Source organism: Pipra filicauda, unplaced genomic scaffold (genome assembly GCF_003945595.2).
Source record: "Pipra filicauda isolate LSUMZ 115617 unplaced genomic scaffold, ASM394559v2 scaffold326_size819446_pilon, whole genome shotgun sequence".
NCBI classification, from domain to species: domain Eukaryota; kingdom Metazoa; phylum Chordata; class Aves; order Passeriformes; family Pipridae; genus Pipra; species Pipra filicauda.
This window is the reverse complement of record NW_024104450.1, coordinates 218,679-235,120: the sequence shown is the minus strand read 5'-3', so window position 1 is coordinate 235,120 and position 16,442 is coordinate 218,679. Positions and strand designations below refer to the sequence as shown.

Below are 16,442 nucleotides of genomic sequence, written 5' to 3'. Positions count from 1 at the left end.
GAGTTTACCAGGGATGGGAAAAGCTGGTCACCTGGGAACCTGTGTTCTGTAATGATTTAGTAATCACAGTAATGCAGCAGAGGGAAAGAAAATTAGAAAATTAGAGCTAAATCTGACTTACTATTCAATTATTAATCCTATTCATAAAGAATTTAGCCTCTGTTTTGTTTAGCAAATAGTTTTCAAAATTGTCTATTTTTCCCCTATAAGAAGTGTTTGTTATTTGAAGGGTTTGGAAAATGTTTTTTCAGATGGAAGGTTTATCTGTGCTTTCTTCCTTCATCATTTGCTTTTGGTGTAGCACGGTGTTCACATTTGGTTCAGGCAGCAATCAAGACCCCATACCTGGCAAAATTTAAATGGAGTTATATCAGAGGGGCAGAGGCAATACACTAAAAAGTTTATCGAGATCTTTTTTTCAAATTGTCAGTCATGATGAAAAATACCAGTTGACTGAATTCACACATATTTTTCAGAAGTACTGTGCAGTGATTTGTATACTTTTCAATAATATGTATTGGTTTTCAGATCTTGCTGTGAGTCCACTCCCATGGACTCACAGAGTCGTTGAAGCTGGAAGAGGCAAAGGGAATCTCTAGACAGCTCACAACTCTGTCAGCATTAATTTCAGATTGACAGCTCAGGATCATGAAATATCCAGTCATGTCTTGAAAACCTCTTGAGACAGATCTCACAGTCTCCTTGGGTCCCTGCTACTCTGCCAAACTGAACACACTGTGGTTGCTTTTATCTTTTTTCTAATCAGAATCTTCTCTTTTTCAGATTAAAATCATTGCTGCTTAGCACAAATCAAACCCAAATAGATTTCCTTAGCAACAGGTATCACAAAACCACAAAACTGGTCAGGTTGGAAGGTACCACAATGGGTCATCTGATTCAACCTCCCTACTTAAGCAGGGTCATCCCAGAGCACATTGCACAGGATTGTGTCCAGACAGTTCTTGATCATCTCCAGTGAGGGAGGCTCCACACCCTCTCTGAGCAATCCGTTCCAGTATTAAGTCAGTCACATGCAAATTTCCCTCCATTCTGACAGTTTTGAGAAGCTAAATTTACAAAGTGCTAATAAAGAAGAAGACTTCACATAATGGTGAGGCTTTTCAGAATATTTCTTGTTATTTTATTTCATGGCCTAAGCCAGAACCCAACACTTGCCTGTTGCTGTGTCTTCTTCCCAAAAGTGTGCACACACATGCTACAAATCCACACATCCACAAGCTTTTCCACAATAATAAATAAGCAACAGAAAGAAAGAGCAAGTAAATCACTTGCATGGTACAACTAACCTCTTTGTCTGGGTAGAGATAATCAACTACATAAATTAATTTAAGGAATTATTGACTAGTCAATGGTTCTATGAAAAGGGATTAATTTGTCTGAGAACGTATCAGCAAAGCTCTGCTGCTACAAAACAAGGAAGAGACATAGTGGATGACACAAATCAAGTTACCACACCAAAGCAGAGAAAACTTTACCTTGAAGCCTGGGAGTTCAGGAAAAAAACCACCCCAAAACAAACAAACAAACAAACAAACCTGACAAAGGTATATGTTACATAAAAATGGAAAAAATCAAAGTCATTTAGACTAGAGAATAGAATAACAGTCTTAAAGCATGGAAAAATTGCTCCAGAGTTCTGTATAGTGAGTAATTACCTTAACCTGCATCATGATTTTGATTTTTTTTCAGTTGAACTTGCATAATTAGCTTTTATCCTGAAACATGAGAGACATCTTGTCTCATGGTCTTGCCCTCCTCATTAATGATCTTTAGCTAATTAGTAGTTGGAAAACTAGAAGCTGACAAGGTACTCAGAGACCAATTGACACAGAAGTCACCTACATGACTGGGAAAATAAGCCCAGGCTGGTCATAGCCTGTAAATCTGTCTCTTACAGCAATCAAGGTAAACAATTATAGTTCACCAAACAACAGCTACTTTGCTCCTCCTTCTGTCAGGAAGATAGCAGTCTATTTTACAAGCCTGGTATTACAACTCCTAGCTCATCTTATCTCATTGGACCCTCATTCCCTTGCTGCTCCCAGCATGAGTGTAGAGCCACATCTCTGGTTGGATGCATGCTCTGAAAAGCTGTCTTAAAGCCATAAACACTTTTTTCTACTATTGAACATATTGATTTCCCTAGAAAAATGTCTTATATCAAGACTTTGGTCACTATTCCTATTAAAACCAATTCTGAGCATTTCCCTGTTCAATCTATTTTCAATTAACTCTTATTCTCACTCTTCCAAACTTTTTTTGCTTCCTGTATTTTGAAATACTAACCAAACAACCTAGTAGTAACCTAAGCATTCCAATAATACAAACCACGTGTCTAGATCAAGAAAAAGGTTATGACGAAAACTGAATGGCAAAAGACATTCTCAGACAACCAATTTATTTAAAAAGCCAAATGTAAATGTGGACATCTTTTATAGCAAATGATAGCCCTTCTGTATTATAGTCTCTAAAAGCTGATTTCCACAAATGCTGTCATAAGGTTATATCCAAAAAAGTCAAACTCATCTGCTGCACACACCACAGCTCATTTAAGAATATACAGTGAAACTCTAATCACTCATCCGTCAGAATAGTGCAAAACAATGGAGGAGAAAGTGGCTTTGCACAATCTGCCTTTGGGCATGAAAATCAGGAAGCCAGACAAATGGGTAGCTAAATCATTAACTCAGCAGCTGAGAACAGGATTCCTCCTTATTCATTAAAGGATATTCATAGTCCTGGAGTTTTTCCCTCCCCACTTGGACACTGAGCATCAAAGGAGCCTGAGAAAATTTCTGAACTCTGGGGAATAGAATAGCAACAATGTCCTCTGCACTTCCTTCAAGCATTATCATCACTAAAAAAGAAAAATTAACAAAAAAAATAAACAAAAAATGCCAACACGCAGATGATGAGTTTTTCACTCAAGTACTTGATGCTTTTCCCCCTGAGGTATCACGAAAGTAACCAAAAGATTCAGAAAGGTGAAAATTAATCTCTAACTGCTGGACATGACTATTCCCAGGCATTTTGTGTCTTCTTTTGTAACCTTTTTTTAGGCTAGTGAATATTTTACCAGTACTGCTGTTGAGTTCTATCTCCTTCTGGGTATGAGAGAGTTGCTGTCCCTCCTGTAGGAAAAACCCTTGCTTCCAATTTAAGAAAACGGCAAAAATACCTGCAGGACAAGGAAAATTACAGCAAGAAGTTCTTTATTGCAGCACTAGGTGCAATCCTTCACTCTCGAGGAGAAAAGGTAGCGCAGAAAGAACCTTGTCTTGCAGAATACACCATCTAAGGAGTCTTTCTGCTGTGCCTTTTGCAATCGGATATGTCTGTCTCGTATTGGCCTCATAAGCCACCAGCGTGCCTGTAACAAATGTGGATAGAGCTTTCCCAAATCTTCATTTGTGAAGCCTAGCCATGATAGGTGCAATCCTAAGTTACATGGGCCTGGAAAGCACACTGCCATTTGAAAAATGTGCCTTTTTGTATTCTCTTGGTGACATAAGCTGTTACATATTCAGTGAGCGTCAGGTATTTTACCTTAAAAGGTAATTTTTCGGACTCAGGAGGGGGTGTTACCCTCCCTCTTGACTGATTCGTGATGTACCCCCCTGTGCAGAGGGGTCTCTCTGCACACAAAGGCCGACCATGCGGCAGAGGGTACAATTTTCATTTTTATACTTTTCCCTATTCCCGGCCGCAAAGGTTCCCTGGCATCAGGCCTAGACAGGACCTTCCACCTTAAAACTTTCGCAACATGCCTAAAAAAACCTTGGAATTTAATAAAAAAAAAAGAAAATCCTGCCCCCTTCCTTTTTCCACTAAATTCATTTACTTATAATAAAACCAGATTATTTATTTCTCATGCTCCCCATTCTGTAAATGCAAAGTGACAACCTGAGCTTCACCTTGTGCCTGTATTCAGCAGCAAAAACACAGAACCCATAATATCAAATACTCATCAAAGAGAAAAATGGCTAGGGAAAGAATATGTATTTTAAATAACAGATACCACATTTAATTGCCTGTTTTGTTTCAATCCTATCAGGCTTTATTCTGCCCAAGTTATACATATGTTTAACATATTAGCTGTATCAGCACTCTTAATCATTAATGAACAGTGTAAAATGTTGTCATGCCTATATATCATGATAGATAAAAATGAGCTAAGTAATTGTGGCATAAACATAGGTTTTACGCAGTTTTAAGATTGTCTTAATTGCATCTAATTCAAATTAATTTCTAAAGTCTAAGAAACCAAAATCATACCTCATCTAAATATTAACAAAATGTTGTTTCTAAGCAAACAGTACCTTTTCCCAGAACACTGACTTAAGAAAGCTCAGACTCAGTCAACCCTATTCAGTAAAACTGTAGCATATTTGGAAGGTGTATCTCATATCTCATTTCATTGTTATGAAACGATAATAGTGTATACTCCCAAGCATATGCAACAGTAATTTAATACTTTGAACAAAGCACAGTAAAAACATGTATCAGAGATCAGTAAACCTTCATGTCACATGACCACAACTGATCAGAGTTTTTGCAACCTAGCACAGTCTTAGGAAGTCATTACAGGCTCTTACTCATAAAAGACTTGTTCAAAAACAACATGGAGAGATCTCAGGTGGCGTGAACCCTTACTTGTGTCCATCCATCCATCCTAAAATGTTCTTCTCTCAAGCCTTTTCTGAAACCACCACTGGTCAGAAACAGACCAAAAGCCCTGCCCTGAAAGAACTCATGACAGGGAGATGGGTAACAAGCAGCACACCAGAAATCAACATCTCTTAGTAAGATAGGCTTAAGGCTATTAGTAAGAGCAATTCCTGCGCAACAGGATACGCATAAATTTCTAATACCTTCTTCGCTCTGGGAAACAAGCTCCTCATGAGGAAAAACAAGAGCGATTATACCTGATATCTCTGATATGAGAAAAGCTGCCTTATTTTTTTCAAAGAAGATGTAAAGAGCCATGAAAACAGACATGAAAGTTAAAATATTCCTTTAGAAAAAGCCCAAAAGGTGAAAAATACCATGTTACTCATTTGCTTTAATTCAATTACAGTGTAAATTTATCAGGACCCAATGACAATCATACAACAGTCATTTTCTTTCTTTTTTTTTTGTAAACTATCAGTTTTAAGAAGTTAACTTGTCATTCATGAACATAATTTATGCAGAAGGCCACGAATGGAAGAATATGCTCAGCTTTTAATAAATTTAAAAGTAAAATGTTTCTCATTTTCATGGCTCCTATATCCAACTCAGTTTGAGCTAATAGAAACAATACTATCACTGGTATTTGACCTTGTAATTGCTTTATTAAAAACTAGATTAATATTGAGTTCATAAGTGATGGTCTGCCAAAAATAATAACATTTTTTCTGTCAATCTTTAAAATGAATGACAACATGAGGCCTCTCCAGAACAAAAATTACGAATTCTGAATGAGAGGAAAATGTAAATAGTTAGTGTTACTGAAAAACTCAAAATTATTTTGCCAGCTTTTTAGCTAAGAATACTTGTATTGGCTTATGAAACTGGGAAGAAAATATTTAAAATACAAAGTTAAGATGGTCTTCATATTTTCTGTAGTCAAATAGTTTTTTGATTGATGAAAGTAATACTTTTTTCATCATTATTATCTTGCATAGTACAGATGAATAGACTTTAAATCTGAATCGCTAAGCTCTTGCCATAGGTTCTCGAGGAAGGAGATACACAGCTACAAAAAAAATGACAAAGAGGGGGGAAAAAGCCCTGCTGTGATTTACTTCATCTCCCTCTACACAGATCTCTTGTGATCTTGATTCATCCCTCACCAGTTGTTTTATGGTGATCATTAGAGTCACATTTTTCAAAGCCAGACTTAGGTTTTAACTAGAGCTACATGGCTAATGTGCAGATCTAGGAAAGGAGCTATGAAAGGAAAAGGTTTTTCTTCCAGTTCATGCAGTGAAAGATTACAGTTAACAAAATGAGGACATCTGAAAAGTGTTAACCTGCTTAAAACAATGTATTGATGGCATACCAGTCAGCAGTGGTCCCTGAAAGGAAGAAATTATTACCTGGGCTTTAAATTCAATATTTATACAATTGTTGCACAGTTGCTTAGGTGACATTTCTGCCAGATGGGGTATCCTGAATGTAGATTGCTGCTAATGCTTCAGGGAAACCAAATGTTATACTTATTTACCTCGTAATTTTTCAGTGGACTGGCACAGGTCCACTTCAAAGAATGTCCTGAACTCAAGCCTTTTTGGGTCTGGGAGAGCAGGAGGGGGTTATCCCACACATATGGTAGTGACAACGGCCACACAACAATCTGAAGAAGCTTGGCAATGTCCTGATTCACTAGCACTGAAAGTCCAGCAGTCATTTGCTTCAAAAACACCCTATATCCCAGTTTAGAATTTTTTTCATGCACTTTCCCAAACCTAAAAACAATGTCCTCTGCAAAATACATCCTTTATGTGAGACAGAGTTTTTTAACCAGGCGCACATTTTTAAAAACTGCATACTGTTAAGAGCAATTGTGGATGCTGTAAGTACCATTATCACATACATTCACACACTTGTATGTTAGTTGGGCTCACGATTTTCTAGGCAGAAATTTTCCTTTTTCCTCTCCTGTTGTTTTTTAAGGTCTTGTTGAATGGGAAAAAAGTAGAAGAAAAGACATGAAAAATTCTGCAGCTGTTGATGGAAACCTTTTTTTTTTCATTTCCATAAGGGAGCTTCTTTCATTTCTATGGATAGATCAGCAATCAGCTGATAAGTGCTTGAGATATTAACCCTGAATTGAGTAAGTAGCCCAGGGAAATAACAAAGTTTTTCTTTGCTATCCCCATTTTAATCTTGGGGAGGCTGTGCACAGTATTCCTAAGGGACTGTGCTTCTGTAGTGTTCTCTAAGGGCACAAAAGAAAATAGATAGTAATTAGACTGGTTCTTTATACTGAAAGTCAAAATTATTTCTAGATAATCTACACCATAATCTGGCCTCTAGAACTATTAATCTTACCACAGAAAGAACACAGAAGGAAAATTACATCCAAGAAGGCATCTTGGAAAAAAATTATGCTTTTGCAATGCTATGGCTATTTTTAATCTAAAGCTATTTTAGAGTTTCATCCAACTTGTGTAAACTTGATTTAGAAGTGCAGGTCTAGATCAAAGAAGATTGACAGTATCAAAGCAACAGGTGATTAAATAAATTATACTTTTCGAGTTGTCTTATATAAGAAGGTGTACCTAGCAAAAGTAAAAATGAGGGGGTGAAAACACAACAGCTCAACCCAAAATCTAGATGTATCACATTCCACCTGCACATACAGTGTATTTCTGATGAAACTTTCAAAGCTTAAAGCACCACACTGTCTCCATGATTTTGCTGTGAGGGAGACTATTTGCACACACCTCATGTAATGCAATCCTTCTTCTTAGACCTAGTCCTACTACACATCTTGCCATAGAGGGGGAAAACAGAACAAAAACATCACTTATGAATGACTTAGATCTCACTGGAGCAACACTCCACTAGAGAAAAGACTGATGTAAATGTATTCTTTGTCTCAAGATACCATAATGTTAGAGCTTTGGAATCATGAAAGCAATAACTGAATGCTACATCCTTGATGCCAGTGATTCCATTCACTGTTTTTCACTCTGTTTTTTCAGGTATTTTCCAAAGGTTTCAATAGCCTGAAATGCCAAGTTTCAGCAGGTAAAGCAGGTAAAGGGTTAGTCAAAAGAGCTTAAAGGTATAGCACAACCTGATCTGGAGTGAAAAGGCTAAAGAGTTCTTCTCATTATTCAAATTCTGATGTTACTTGTTGAAATTGCCCTGTGCATTTTTTGGCATACATCTAGTAATTCATCTGTCCAGTTTTTCTGAATATACTAATTTGTAACTTAATGTTCTACCCGCCAAAAAAAAAATTAAACCAAAGTAGGATTTAATTTATCATCATTGAATATATTTTCAGTCTCACCTGAATTCTGTAAATGAGGAAGCCTCTTAATTTCAGAAATGCCCTTCCACAGGAACTTCCTTATTCCTGGATGTGATTTTGTTCCTATTTGAAATGTAAAAATTTATTTAAATTCCAGTGACCTGAAAATTCCACATATCATTTCTGCTGGAAATACAAGCACAAAACATTTCTATTTCTGCTGCTGTATACTTTTTAAGATTCTAGAAGCATAGAAAGACTGGAAATCCTTCATAAGGTAAGAAAATTGTTTACATTGAATCAAGTAATTCTGTAGGAAAAAAATAAGAGCGTGAAATTAACTGTTACTTTGTGTCTTAGGAGTTACACCTGTGTACCTTAACCTGTGAATTAAATGATAGAGAAAAAGAGGATTCATAAACACAGATTCTCCCTGCCCCATCTTTCAGCTCTTTCTTTTTTTAGAACACAGATCTCTTGCAAGTACATCCACAAGACAGAAACAGGCCTGCTTTTGTACAACAAATCTCGAGTGTTACCATCTCCACACACACTCTTCACTTTTCAGTCAGCCAGTTTACTGGAGTTGAAGGCACTTCACAAGATAATTTTGGACACTCTTGTTGTCTAGAAGTTTGCAAGTTCTTTGCAAATCTAGAGGATCAAAAGTGCTTGGCTGAAGCCTGACAAAATCTTAAGAAACTGAATGTCTAGAGTTTCAAAACAGCATCTGTTTTCAATGAAAAGAAAGTGCAAGGCAAAATAAGCTCATGTTTATCACATCATGCAGAATCTAGGAATTAAGCCTAGGGAAGAAAAGTGATCCCTGAAGTAATTCAGAAAGAAGGGCAAAGGCAGATCAGTGGGAGAAGCAAAGAACATCTTCCTTTTCAACTGACAAGGTGTTCAGCAAATACCTGCATTATGTTATTACTTCATGTTCTTTGAGCACTTGCCTAGCCACAGTAACATCTCAGGGTATCTGTGCTCATGCCTAGGAAGAAATCCTTCCTCGTACCTGCTTGTACTGCTGAAATATTAAACCCCCTGCAGCTTGTAGGAGAACAAGTAAGGGAACTGCTATACTTTTATCATTTAACTTGCATGCTGCAGTAAGAAGTCTTCCCTAGTTTGACACCAGTTTTCTCCATGATTGGAAACTGATGTTTTCCTCTGAATGAAACATTGCATAAAATTTTGATACTTTTGTAGTGCAGTATTTACTGTGTTTTGAGATTATTACTTCCCCCCCACTTCAATAAGTAAAACCAGCCCTGTTTTTCATCATAGTATGCCATGCAGGACTTACAGTCTTGACTAAAAATAGAAATTAAAATCATTATTTTCTTCAGTCAAAATAAGCTCTCTCATAGGTAAAATGACCTTCTGAGAGTGTAACCATTAGTTACAATATTTATTAGAATGTAATTAAATTATACACAGTATTCCAGTAAAAACTGGTATTTTCTCTCTTATGTCATGGTGCCAAATATCAGTGTATCAGCAAATAACTGTAATAGAAATCAGATTCTTTTATTCAACACAGTTTTATCCATTTTTAATAGGCAAGAAGAATACGACTTATTAAACATGTAGTTGTCTGTAATCTTTTGATATTGCAGGTATTCTCTCATTGGAAGACTACAATGTGGTATCGCAAAAATTGTACACATTTTGGCAAAATATAGTTACTATTCTGGAACTTGTAACCATCCTCCCACTATCAAAAAAACTCCCTTAAAGTTGTTCTTTTAACTGACACTCTCACTTTTAAAGTGTTTCAATAAATAATAGCCATTCACTTTGGACAGCACGTAATTAGGTGTCAGGGGAGAATTTCATACACCTCTCTACCAATTTCCAAAGAAATTTCGAGCAGCACTCCTTTACTGAGAGGGATCCCAGTTGACAAGTAACAATTTAACCTCTCCCGACAATATGCTGCTGCTCCCAAAAAAGGAATAGGTACACTATCTCTCCCCTCATGTTGGGAATAAGATTTTTGGATTCTTTCCCTATTCTTGACCACTCTTTCCTGCTAATCTCTGGACAAGGTTCTTTGCAGTAGCTTCCCAATTTTTTGTTATGATCTTATAATTTTATTAAATAAACTGCAACTTATTTGTCACCAGACAAATTTGTCACATAGGGAGCAAGCATTTATCCAAGGTATTTTTGCTGTGACCAGAGGGACATAAAATTTTACTGTGTGCTTTGTATTCCACTCCCTTGAAAATTCAGTCCTATATGCAAGTTAAAGAAAATTAAAACTTCCCATTCAAAATGTGTGTTATATTCTGACATACACACTCAGACAGATGCCTTCATCAGACAGAACTCCTGGCTGTACACAGACACATTTCCCAACAACATGATACCAGTAAAGACTAAATTATGCAAAGCGGGCCAGATTTATACAATTTCAAAGGAAACTTACCCAGAGCCTAAAAGCTGCTTGCTGAAAGCTTTCACAATAGAACTGTAATTTTAATAGCTGTTGTTTCCCTATATAAGAAAAAATCTGTGTATCTGAAATGTTCTGTAAGAGATGAAAATAAAGCTCTTTGTGAATTCAGAGAGATTATAGCACTGAACTGTTAAACTGCACAATCCAGAATCATGAACTTCCATGTGAATTCACCTGAATCTCACGAAAAGTCATGGATAATTTTTTTGAAATGACAGAAAACAAGTTCAGAACTATGGGAGAGAAGTGCATTGGGTACAATGTTACTGTGTGTCCCTACAGAGGGTATAGTGACAGAGATCTGTTAGAGATATATAGAGATATGAATATTTATGGGCCTACTCCAACGCAGTTGGAAGCACAGAACTTACTCAAAGGCACAAAGGTGGCCCTTGAGGGGCATAGGAGAGACACAGTCTGTTGACCAATTCCAAGCAAGAAGTTTCCCCCTCTCACTTTTTGCCCCCCAGCCCCCCTTCTTTTGTACTATAATTTTGGCCCTTCCCACAGGGGTGGAACAATCACGTGTTATTGGTGAGGTACTGATGAGTGTGGTGTGCAAATTAATACACAAAGCAGGTTTCATGAGAGTCTCGATTACTTTTGGTCAGAATTGTAGCTAATACAAAAGATAAAATGAACACTTCAATCCTCCTCCACCCATTGAGGCAGGAGTAGAAGCTCTCTGACCTTCAGCAGAGAGTCTTTGCATGCATCCTTATCTCCTTAACAAATCAGATTTATAACAAGGCCTGTTTCTCACAGTGGGAGTGAGGCCAATGGCTGGTGCGGAGATTGGGATGCTCTCCTATGCCTTCCTGAAACAACATCAGCCAGCCTTGAAGTCTATGCCTCACTCTAGAAACCATTCAGTCTTTAGGCCTTGCCCAAGCCAGGTGCAAGATAAGCAAGGGGTCCAGCTTATATTGTTCTCGACAGCTTCATCAATTCTTCACGACTTAGGGCAACTCCGAAGCAAATCTGACAATTTACCACAACCTCACAGCTATTGTGTAGCACAGAAATTCAAGATTCAGTATTTAATTTTTTTTTTTTACTTAATTACTTCATTACATTCAAACTTACTTACTCTTAGGTTTTTACTCCTAAAATAAATCTTTTTCAAAACAAAGATAGATTCATACAATGTTTACCCCATGGAAGGACAATTTACCCAGTGTAAATCAGTGGGGTTTTAATTTTTTAGGCTAAAGATATTAAAAGAAGCTCAGAGCACTAGAAGAAACCAGTTACTTGAAACTGCAATAATTATAAGTAATGCTACAGGAAAGTTATCAAACTTCTATTACTAAAATCATTTAAGAACAGGTTAAAGTAACAGTTTTTGAAGGACAGTATAAGCATGCTTGTTCATGCCTCAGAAAAAGCAAGCAGCTTAGATAAATGTGAGATACTGTGTTGAGAGAGAGCAATCATTGTTTTTTAGGATTCAACAAAAAACAGGATTATCATAGTTCTAGCAATGTAAAGTGTGGGGTTTTGGTAGATTGCCAAAACATGAGATATCCAAATACTCAAACTGATAATAGAGCTACATTTCCAGTTTTCTTTTCTAAAAGGTCTTCAGACATGTAACTTTCATTAGAAGTACTCAGAACATGGAATAAAGAAGGTACAAAGTAATCCCTCCTGGGGCTAAAGAAAGAAAACACCTTTTATAGCAGTCTTGCCACTAAATTCATGTGAGAAAAGAAATACCCAGTTAGAAGAAAACACAGTGCTCCTGAATGAAAAGGAAGTTAAGCTGGTACTTAGGTAGTGTCAGAAAGGCCTGTTCCTCCTGCCATTCTACAGACCCCTATGAGGAGATGGGCACCTCATCCAGCTTGAATGTAAGCTCTAAGTGCAATTTTCACTTTCTGTGTGAGCTCAGCACAGGAGGACTCACAAAAAACATACTTATGCAGAAACATGGCTACATGGAATGATAGTTATGACCACGAAGGCCTATATACTTTTCAAGAAGAACAACTTCATGCAAATGTACTTTTTTTCCTGGGAAAAATTCTAGTGTGCAAATGCATCTGACTTTCTCCAGCCTCCCTTGTAACTCATCCGACAAAGAGACAAAGGTCTCAAAGATACTGCACTTCTGCTGGTTTTCTAGGATGGGCAATAGGCAGAGGTGAGAACCCTACAAAGTCCTCTAATGAGGGAAGCAGGAGGAAACCACATGAGACACCTCTCATTAGACACTACAGAGAACTCATAGAAGTGCACACCTGTGGTATTGATTTTTGGGAAGCCAGCTTTCCCGAAAATCACTATTTGCTCTCAAAGCTGTTAATACTCTTTTTTTTTTTTTTCCTATAGACTGGGAGAAGTGAAGATGTTAAGGATGAATTATCTGTAGGCATAGCAGCACTCCATGCAGAGGTTATACCTTTAATTCAAGTTACTGAGAGTCTATCTGAACACTTGCTTTTTTCAACCAGCTGTTTTTAACTACCTGGTAAGGCTGGAATGCCTGCCTCCTAACTAATTGTGTGCGTAAGTTACTAAAAACCAAGCAAACTTATATGAAGAAAGGGTTTGCGGTTTTTTTAAAATTAATTTAACAAAAAAGGATTTTAATTCTTGCATATTGAGTATACCTGGTTTTACTTTTATCCATGTTGTTCCATCATAGATACAAACTGAAATACAGAAAATGCCATTTTTATATATTAAGAAAAGAAAAGACACACTTTTATTACAGGGAGAGTGGATAAACATTGGAACAGGTTGTCCAGAGGGCTTGTAGAGTCCCCTTCCTTGGACATATTCAAAACCCAACCAGACAAAAATCTGAACAATCTGCTCTTCCTGCATCTGCTTTGAGTCTGGGGGATTGACTAGATAATCTGCAGAGCTGTCTTTCAACCTGAATTATTCTGTGATATAGGAAAAGTAAAGAACATATCAGAAAGGAAAGGAGATACTGAAACAGATGCAGCTGCACACAAATAAACCCCACTGTTTCAGAAAGATAAAAGAACAGTGGTAAAATGCAGTGTGTTTTGCAACCATCTGGTGCCTTCTGCGTTTTTTTTTTATGTGCTGCCTGTCTTGGCTGCTATTCCCTGTGAAGAGTTCAACAGTCTGATGTATAAGATGAGCAGACCTACTTTCCAGACAGTAGGCTATATGAAGAAAAATCAAATAAGAGTATGGAAAAAAGACCAAAAAAGCTAGAAGAAGAAAATATTAGTGTTTGTAAGAATTCTAATTCTTCCTAGTGGTAAATATGCATAATTGTAGTCATCAACTGGTCAAAGTTCTTTCCCACTGTCTTGTTTTAGGTGTGTTTCTGCACTTTAGCATATTATAATCTTTTTTTTTTTTTTTCCTTCAGTTAGGCTTGTATAGTACGAGACGCTAAGCAATTGCCACAGAAAAAATTCTTTAAAATTTATGAAAAATGTTCATTCTGATTTGGTGATAATTTTAATACAGTAGCTTCCTGAAAGTAAAGCACTTGTTTCATGCTTACAGTGCTTACACAGTTTCTGCATGTTTCTGAGAAAATAGAAGCTTCTACACTGGTCTCCCATGCTACAAAGACCACTTCTAATAGCCATATTTCTAACAAATTATTTGTCTCATGTTAAAGGCACTTAAAGACCAAGGTTATTACTATTAGCCAAGGCCACATGTAAAGCTGATGAGGTTGATAGGATGACACCTGGGATGGAGATGACAAGAAATCGTTCTATCCTCCAACCTCCTTTTATTTTTCCAAGATCAGATAGGTTACTTCAATCTCAAATTACCATCTGTTAGTGACATCCACGTGAATGCCTTTAGGAAATCGATAATATCAGATTCCTGTTATGCTGGAAATGTCCTTCAGTTTCTCACTAAATGAGAAGCAGTAAAAACTAAGCCATAGTACCAGAAAGTCTAAAAGGCAAAACAGTGTTGGACCTCTATAGACTAGGAGAAGGAAAAATTACACTTTACAAACATCTGTCTCTCCCTAAAGTTTGTTTTTAATAGTCTCTCAGAAAGACAAAGTTCACTCACTATTCAGAAAATCATTCTTTGAAAAACCATTAAGAGAAGAGAGGGATAATTTGGTCTTTGTTAAGTACAAACTCTCCTGGCTGTGTTTAGCATAGGTTTGTGTAGATTTGTATGAATACCTAAGTATTCTAGGGAGGTGTAGGAACTTAAGTCTACTTAAAAATTATAGATATTGGAAGAGAATATTTAAACCAGGATGGGCAACACAGTGAGGGGTGTAACTGCTATAAGACAAAAAAAAGCCTTTGAATGGCAGTATTCCCAGATTGAAAACATAAATTTGTCCTGACCTGCCAACATTATAGTGTGGTCCCCCCCATATTCTCTAGAGTAAATATGGAAGGGCTCACTTAGCAGTGAACACGAGCAGATTTATGGTGTTGGATTGGTTATTCTATAAGATTATCTGTGAATCTGTACCATAAAGGTCCTTCAAGGACTGGGAAAGCAGATAATGTACAGACTAAGAAGGGAAGATCTAGCCACCCCTAGGCCCACTACCTCTCTGGATAACTTGGAAAGGAAGTGGGTCTCCCTTTCCTAAATTTTTACATAATGTGGTCTCATCACATCTTACATTACAACTAGTAGAGCCAGTTGCTCTGTGTCACATTAATTTCTTCCCACCAGTTGCAAATGATGGATGCCTTCTGGAAAGAGTCCACTCTGCAGATGCATCTTCAAATGTTCTGTCACAGACACAGCAGGTACTGCTGCATGTGAGAACATGGAGAGGGCATTTACTGGCACACTGGTACTCTTCTTCAGTGACTTTGAAGAGATTGTAGTAAAGGAAACACAAACAGCTTATAATGTGAACTTTCAGTGGCAGCAAGTTTAGAAACATTTCCCTAACTACCCCTTCCTTCATATCACCATGTTCTCTACTGAGCAGGAGGGAATTTTTCTAAACTAGATATACACGGATTAAAACAGGTGAATGTATCAGTGATCTGCTGCTTCAGTTTTATCTTTGAACCAACTTGTTAAAAAGTAGAATGTGTCTTTGAACAACATTCAAGACAGGAGACAGTCTTCCCCACTCCTCCTTGTTATCCATCAGTTTCTGGAGAAACACACAACAATCAATAGTTATCTCCACTGGGTAATATAAATTCTGTTAAGCTGATCAGAACCAAGCATTCCATAAGGCCTGATTTAATTTGTCATGAACTTCTTACAAGAGTTAGTCTCAAGATTAATTAAGTTCTGGGTAGAGAGAAGTGGAAAGCAGTCTACAACCCCCCTTTTTTTCCCCTTTTGTGAAGCATGCTGCCAATAAGTGTCATGGCTATCAAAAGGAAAACAAATTTTCTGTCCCTTCTTGGAAGCTATCAATTCTATTAACCCCTTATCTAATTTTAGGCAGCAGGTTGAAACACAACACAGACAACCAGACTAAGAACAGACAGTTATGGCTACCAGAAGACATAGGGTGGCTCTTAGACACTGCACAGATTTCTCATCAAATACTCCAGGAATCTTATTTTGACACTGAATCTTTTAGATGTTTCTTCTAAAGAAAAAGAAGCAGCTGGAGTGACCTACTGCTAGAGAGATCCAGCAAAGAGGCATCCCATGTGAAACTGCAGTTCCATGAAATTCAAACTTCACAAAACAATCTTTGTGGTGAACAGCCCGCACTATTAATCAGCATGTAACATAGAAGGATGTACAAATATTTAAAAGTAATCTTGTTGATTTCAGCTTCAGTTCTTCCGTTAAGTCCGAGTACCTTTCTGTACTAACTTGGGCAAATATTAGTGCTCCATGAACTGGTCTCTTACAGTGCATTTTAACGGAAAATTAATGCAATAGACAAAATTAATTTCTCACCATACACTGAAGGAAAGGATGGATAGAATTATGCACTTCTGAAATACTATCCATAGAACAACATGTAATGGACCTAGAAATGGTATGGAGTTGTTAGTCATTCTGTCCAGTTTTGTATGTTCATGT

General features: G+C 37.2%; 1 long non-coding RNA gene across 1 annotated transcript in view; it reads right to left on the bottom strand.

The window, feature by feature from the left end:
* The window catches only part of LOC120323716, a 49,528-nt gene that overhangs the window by 14,035 nt on the left and 19,051 nt on the right, over positions 1–16,442 (bottom strand). Inside the window, exon 2 of the long non-coding RNA XR_005564479.1 lies at positions 8,027–8,110. This is a non-coding gene — a long non-coding RNA (uncharacterized LOC120323716). The remainder of the gene's footprint in view (positions 1–8,026; positions 8,111–16,442) is intronic.